The 8001-nt window shown below is 36.3% G+C and overlaps 1 pseudogene; it reads right to left on the bottom strand.

Annotated features, from left to right (window-relative positions):
• Positions 1 to 1449: 1449 nt before the first annotated feature.
• Positions 1450 to 5819, bottom strand: LOC143401949 (short coiled-coil protein B pseudogene; annotated as a pseudogene).
• Positions 5820 to 8001: the final 2182 nt, after the last annotated feature.

Raw genomic sequence — 8001 nt, 5'->3', positions numbered from 1 at the left:
CTAAATGCTACATGTTTTTGATGCATTACCCCAAAGTATATTTTTATCAAGCAAAGTAAGTTTTCCTAATCAAAAAATGAGAACAATTAAACCATTCACAATCTAGAAACTGGAGGCTGGGTATTTTTTAAAATATTTTTTATTTGTTCTTTTTACATACATGGAGTATAACTTATTCTAATCAGGATTCTATTTTTGTGATTATACATGATGTGGCATTTCACTGGTGGTTTATTCATATACGAATATCGGAAAGTTATGTCTGATTCATTCTATTATCTTTCCTATTCCCATCTCCCCTCCCTTCACTTTATTCCTCTTTGTCTAATCCACTGAACTTCTACTCTTCCCTCCTCCCCCTTATTGTGTGTTAGCATCTGCATATTAGAGAGAACATTTGGCCTTTGTTTTTTGGTGGGGATAATCTTATTTCATTTAGCAAGATAGTCTCCAGATCCATCCATTTACTGACAAAAGTCATAAAGTCATTCCTTTTTATGGCTGAGTAATATTCCATTGTGTATATATACCACATTTTCTTTATCCATTCATCTGTTGAAGGGCACCTGGGTTGGTTCCATAACTTAGCTATGTGAATTGAGCTGCTATAAACATTGATGTGACTGTGTCACTGAAGTATGCTAATTTTAAGTCTTTTGGGTGTACATCAGGGGCTGGGTCTTCTAAAGATGACTTCAGAGAAAGACTACTCATATACTTATTGGAAAGACCAGACTAAATTCTTACCACCCACATTGCAATAAAGCTTCAAGGTTTTGAAGCTAGGTTCCATATTTTACAACTCAAAAGCTCCTTGCCAAACTCTTAGATCTGTACACCTGTTGAAGATTATAAGGTAAAGCTAACTAGGGAAGTTTCACCTAAGGAGCAGGTGGCATCCTAGATGTGGACAGCTCTCCCAAGATCATGAATCAAGGATTTCACTACAAACATAAAACTCTTTCCTCTCTTACTTGTTTATGACTACCTCCTAACCCCATAGGATAATGTTGTAATTAGAATTATACTATTAATAGCTTCAGTGGGTAACTTGATAAAATACTGGTTCTGTCATGCAAAACCTAGACTTTACATGATATAAGGAATCCTTTAGTTCATTGCTAAAGTGGTTAACTTTAGCAATATCCCCAGTGCAAGTGTTGTTCAAGTTACACTGAATGGTGCAATTTGTAGAACCACTTGTTCTCACTTCCTGTTTTAATCTAACCTACTCACAGGAATCAAGAACCCAATGAGTAAGTACTTAGTCAACACAGGTTGACACCAAAATCCCAAAAGGGTTTTCTTGCAAACTGACTTTTGTACCAGGGTACTATAGCACTATTTTAACCTGTAATAACTTACAACCTTATGCATGGGCAACTTCTGCCTTGATGGATAGAAGATGAAGGGCCAATGAAGGCTAAAAATTTTAAAGATAACTTTGCTTCATAATCGGTCAAAAACAGAATGTTGGTCCATTCTTCTTAATCCACACTATGGGTTAAAGAAAACATTACCAGGTAGTGTTAACTGTTTTGGAGAGGCAACATTGGTTAGGTTCTTTTAAAACATGGGTTGGAATAAATAAAATGAGGCAATTATTAGAAATTTATCACTCACTCTAGCTCTGTAGCACACTTAGCAGACTACCACAAAGACAATGATGACAATAGAGATCTTTAAATTTTCTTGCTAAAGTTGTACTAGATAATAGAATTGCTCTATATTACATACTGGCTAAATAGCAAGAAAATTGTACAGTTGCCAAGACTTTTTGTTGCATATAGAGATATATATCAGGTATTGTGGGGACTCACTTGTAAAAATGAATAAGAGGCTGCTTGGTGAAAGTGAGTTAGATTCCTTATTGGGCCACTCTCTTTGTTCTATTCAACTTTAGTTGGTCTGATTAGTGGGGACTCTGACTAGGGGGATTCTCCAAACTCTCAGTATTACCCTATGATAGTTGTAATAATAGTCTCCCCAGTGAACTGTGTTCTCTCAAAAATTTTAAATGTTCCCATGCAGCCATTCAAAGAATGTCAAAGGTCTCTATTGAACTAAAACAACAAAAATTCAAAGAAATGTGAGACTATAAGGAGCTTGTAACCTGTGAAAGACATGTTGAGATTGGAAACCCAAAATGATGGCAACTAAGATTAGCACTAATGCCCTGAATTTTACCTAGGTGATAGCCTGACCCAAAAGGAGGAACTGTTAAATGAAATTATGGGAAGCCATTGAGTTGGCCTACACTCCTTCCCTCCCCAGGCACCAATGGACCAGACCAAACCAAAATGGAGTCAGTCATGCTGAAGGCCACATATTTGAAAAGAAACTTTAAGGAAGCAGATGTATCTCAGACAGTTTTTCCAGAAAACAGAAGATTCTAGTCTGACTGAGTCTGCATAATAACAAAGTCCTCTCTCTTTTAACCCTTATTATAACCTAATGTAAACGGAGTGGGGTAACCATTCAGTTTTTTAGTGTTCTGCCTCCTTGTTCTCATCTGTTATTGCCCAGTGGGAGCCAAGGCTAAATAAGACGTGTGAATTCCATACTTAGACCAAATAAGTCCATTTACTATGGTGACAGAAAATGATATAAAACTCCAAAGTTGCTAATAGATATACTGATAGAGTTTTATAAACCTTGCTTCACCTATCAACATAGCAAAGAACCACAGAATGAAAATTGACAGCTCTAATAACGGATGTGACTAATTGTAGCACGAGTGTAACTAAAACCACACAGGAACTATTACCAAGAGATTCCCCAAATCTTGGGTTCTTTTTCTCTAAAGCAGAGCCAACAATGACATCGGAGAATAACCAGAGGGAGTGACTAGCCTTAATGCAAAGGACAGGGGGCAGAAGAGGGGGTGGGACCAGGAGACTCTACTTTCAAAGCAAGTCTCCTCTCTCTCCAGAGCAAACAAAAGGAGTCAGATTATGTAGACCTACAGGGTGGGGTGGTATGTTGGCTAATTTTTCATCACTGTCATCAAAATACCTGATAAGAACAACTTAGAGGAGGAAATGTTTGTTTTGTGCCCACAGTTTCAGAGGTCTCAGTTCATGGTTGGCTGACTCCACTGCTCTGGGGCTAAGGTGAAGTCCAACGTCATAGGGACTGCTGTGGCAGAGGGAAGCTGCTTAGCTCCTGGAAGCCATGAAGAAGAAGGAAAGGAGGAAGAGAAGGAGAGAAGCCAGAAATAAGGTATAATTACCAGGGGAAAACTTCCAGTGACCTATCTCCTCCAGCCATACCCACCTGCTTACAATTACCACCTAGTGGACCCTTCAAACTATTAATCCATAAAATGAGAGTACAGCTCTTATGATTGAAGAACTACCTAAAAGCGCCACACCTGAACCTTCTGCACTGGAGTCCTGCTTTCATAACAGGGGATTTTTGAGAAAACATTCCAGACCCAAACTATCACAGGAGAGACCAGAGGGCAGACAAATAGGCAGAATATTCATGACTTCTCCAGAAAGATGCCACTTTTGTCTCCAAGAGTTTCTTCTTTCCCTCCTTGCTTGACCATATTTGGTTTCAAATTGTAAACTGCCATGACATTAGCTAGTCAGGAGTTTTACTATGAAAATGCATCAAAATGAAGGTTTGAGGGCAAACACCAGTCAACATGGAGTCCAAACCTGCTTAGACTGGTTTATTTCCCATAAGCCTAGCATTCTATTTGCAGACTCCTTGGTCACATATCATGCTTTTCTCTAGTATCCAGGTGAAGTCCCATGTCTGGTACACGGATTCGTCATCCTCAGTCCATGTGATGATCACTCAGGAGAGCTTGAGGCAGGAAAAGGGAAAACCGTGTCAAGGCAAGGAGAAGGGAAACTGGAGGGACTTGGAAGTGGCTTGGTGACATGTACCCTAGTTTATTTTCACTCCTCATTCTTGAGGATTACTAAAGGATGAAGATCAGTCTCCTGAATCTGCTTCGATCTGAACATAGTAGCAACGGAATCAAGGGACCCTATAGAGGAGTAAAAATATGTACTTGATGACTCTCTTCCTGAGTAAGCCCTGATCCTTGATGGCTGTTTTTTTCTGACTCAGGATATCAACTCTGGGGTGCACAGAAATTTTTTACTGACTCTTCCTCTGAGACATAAGGGCTTAGTCATTTTTAAGAAGACACTGGTTGAAAGCCTCTCATGAGCACCATTTTCACATAGAACTATTATAATTAAAAAGATATTGACTTAATCAACCGAATAAAATGCAGGGTCTTAAAAAAAAAAAGAAGTAAAAGTACTGCCAGCCAAGCGTGGTGGCACAAGCCTATACTCCCGGCGACTCCGGAGGCTGAGTCAGGAAGATTGCAAATCCAAAGCCAGGTCAGCAACTTATCAAGGCACTAAGCAACTCAAGGAGACCTTGTTTCTAAATAAATATAAGATGGGCTGGGGATATGGCTTAATGGTTAAGTGCCCTGGGCTCAATCCCTGGTACTCACCCCCAAAATATTTCCAATTATCTAATGATGTTACATGAAAAATTCTCCCATGTATTTATGATTCTAATACTAATATACTCTCTCGAGGACTTTTGCAATAGCTGATCTGCTGGGTAAACATCTACGAGACCACACTGCAACTAGTCTCCCTAACACATGGTTTACATAAAATCATTCAAACTCAACCCATTTTTGTATCTATTTCCCAAAAGATCTATTCTGCCAGAGAGAACATAAATGTGGAGTGAAAGTATTTGGAGTTGACTACTATTACTTACCAAGTTCTTTTATGCCCTATTTCAATTTTTCCTCAAGATTTTCTCTATTTAACACACATATGAGCAGAACTCCTATCTCTTCAGATGCAAACTGGGTTATTTCGTGCAAAAGGAAATTTTTAACAAATCTTCCCAAAATGAGTCCATTTTTATAGCCTCAGTCTGTCTTCAGTTGGTTAAAGAGAAACCAGCAATCCTATCTTATTATTAAATATCATAAGACAAGCCTAAGTAAGAAAGTATCTTATTTTGGTTAAGTTTTAACAATTAGAGTTCAGAGCACTCTCATAAGTAATTAACTGAAATTACATCTACGAATGGGATTTTTTTTTTTTTTTTTTTTTTTTTTTTTTTTAGTGGAAGGGAAATGGAAGGAAGAGATAAATGGAGAAGGGTCAGAGACTGGTGGACATGGCACATAAAGCTATGCATTCAGTACATGAATTTGGTCACTTTTTCTTGTGTACTTTACTAAACCTATAATAAAAGACCTTCCTAAACCTATTCATCAAAGAAAATTTGATTAAACATTCATCTTCAAGTCTCATAAATATATGTAATTCTAATTATAAAGTCTCTAAATTTGCACATTTTCATAAATTAACATAATACACGAACTCATGGAAGACTCTTGTCAACACTTATTTTTTCAGAGGTCTGCCATAAATATTCCATGAAGCCACAATCAAAGGTACTGTAACTTTTGAAATTTATCCAAGTTTTAAAGCAATTTCATAAAAACATAAAGAGAATCTGTCTTGTTTTTACGTTCTTTTTGCTTTTTGTGTCATTTGTTTGAAAAACACTAGAAGCAGATATAAGGTTTCCTATATATCATCCAAGAACTTGGTGTTCTGATTTTAGCTTCCAATTTTTTTCTGTAACTGCATCTGCTCTTTCAGAGAGATCTTTAAGTATGTGTTGGAGTCCCAGCTCTTGATTATTACATCATGTTTTTCCCTGCAGTTCCACCTGATTTTCAGCATCAACTACACTCAAGGCAGCATTCATCATCTTGGCAATAAACTTTTAGACCTTGGATGCAAAATTTTTGGTGAATGATCTTCTGTGTGAGGCACCAGGAGCAGGTGGAATCAGGAGGAAGCCTCAGGCTGGGACACCTGGACAAACTGACCTAGTTTTGTCTTTTCTTTTTCCAGTTTAAAAAATTCCAATCATTGTAATTTAGGACAAGAATTTATCTTACCATACAAATTACTTTTATCCATAAACATTCTCCAAAATATATCTTCATATATTTTTATATCTCTTTTTTCTACTAGCAGGTTCTTTTCTTTCTTTTCCCTTTTCCTTTTTTAAAAACATTTTTAAAACATTCTTACAAATTTTTTTTAGTTTAGACAAATAACTTCTTTTAAAACTAAGATAAAATACTTTCAATTTGGTTTTGTATAGTCTTCTTTATCAAATTAGTGCTTACCTCTTTGTATTCTTTGCATATAGAATTATACAAGTTCATTAGAATGTTAACTCGGTAAAATTGTATTTTAATGAAGACCCAGGAAGAACACAATCATAAACTGTTTTGTTATATATCAACAATTTATGAAAACATATTTATAGGTCCAAATATATTATTTTTTAATAGACTTTAAGAATCCAGGAATACTTGAACTTATATTTAGTAATTGATGTTTCTGTACTTTAATTTATTTACAAATGACTCAATGTTTTATCTGTGTCTATATTTATAATCACTTATCCCTTTATATTTATCTCATTTACCCATTTTATAATTACACATAACAGTGGAGTACATTGTGACACATACACACAGGTAACCTAACTCAGTCAATTTAACTCCCCAGTACCACCCCTTTCCCTCCCCCAGTTCACTTCCTCTCAATCTACTGGTCTCTCTTCTACTTTCCTGAAATTTCCCCCACCCACTCTTTTCCCATTTTTTCCTCTCTAGCTTCCACATATGAGAGAAAACATATGGCCCTTGCCTCTCTGATTCTGGCTTATTTTGTTTAACATGATGCTCTCCAAATCCATCCATTTTCCTGCAAATAACATAATTTTATTCTTCAACCATTTATCCACTGATGGACTCCTAGGCTTATTACATAACTTAGCTAGTTGTAAATTGCCCTCTTATAAGTATGGGTACACGTATCACCATAGTACGCTAAATTTAATTCTTTGGGATAAATACTGAGGAGTGGTATAACTGGGTCACACAGTGGTTCTGTCTGTAGTCTTGTGAGAAAACTCCACACTGATTTCCAAAGTTGTACTAATTTACATCCTCACCAACAGTGTATAAGTGTTGCTTTTCCTGGACATCCTTAATAGTATTTATCATTATTTATATTATTGATGATTAACTTGAGTGAGGTGAAATCTTAGTGTAGTTTTGATTTGTATTTCCCTGGTTGCTAAAGATGTTGAACATTTTTTCCACATATTTATTGGCCATTTCTATGGCTTCTTTTAAGAAGTTTAGTTCATTTGCCCATTTGTTGATTGGGTTGTTCTGTTGGCAGTAAGTTTCTGAGATCTTTATGTATTCTTGGTATTAATCCTCCATCAGAAGAGTAGCTGGCAAGGATTTTTCTCCCATTCTGGGGGCTCTCTCTTAGTTCACTTGTTTCCTTTTCTGTCATTGTTTGTTTCTAATGGGATGTCATGCACATATTGATTCTTGGTTTTATTTCTTGGGTTTTAGGAATCCTATTGAGGAAGTTGTTACCTCTGCCTATATGTTGGACTTCTGCAGAACCCTTTGTTTTCTTCTAGAATTTGCAAAGTGTCTGGTCTAAGTCCTAGGCCTTTAATCTATTTTGAGTTGACTTTTGCAAGGTGAAAGATAGGGATCAAGTTCATTCTTCTACATTTGGATTTACAGTTTTCCTGGCACCATTGGTTAAAAAAATAAAATAAACTCTGTGTTTTCTTCTATGTTATGTTTTGGCACCTTTGTCAAGAATTAGAAAACTATGTTTGTCATGTAATTCATGTAAGTTCGTGTCTGTGTGTTTCTTCTACTCTGTGTGGGTTTGTCTCTGTGTTTTCTATTCTATTCCATTGATCTATGTGTCTGTTTTTATGCCCATACCATGAACAGTTATTTTTAAATTACCCAAGAAAGCCAAAACATCAGACAAGCATAATTAACATTTTAAGGGGTTTTTTTTTTGGTAAAGAATTCCAAAAAGTTACTGTACTATCAACATAGAAAGCAACAGATATCGTATTTTAAATATTTAACAG

This window comes from Callospermophilus lateralis, chromosome 6, assembly GCF_048772815.1.
Source record: "Callospermophilus lateralis isolate mCalLat2 chromosome 6, mCalLat2.hap1, whole genome shotgun sequence".
Lineage (NCBI taxonomy): Eukaryota > Metazoa > Chordata > Mammalia > Rodentia > Sciuridae > Callospermophilus > Callospermophilus lateralis.
This window is presented reverse-complemented; position numbering and strand designations above follow the sequence as displayed.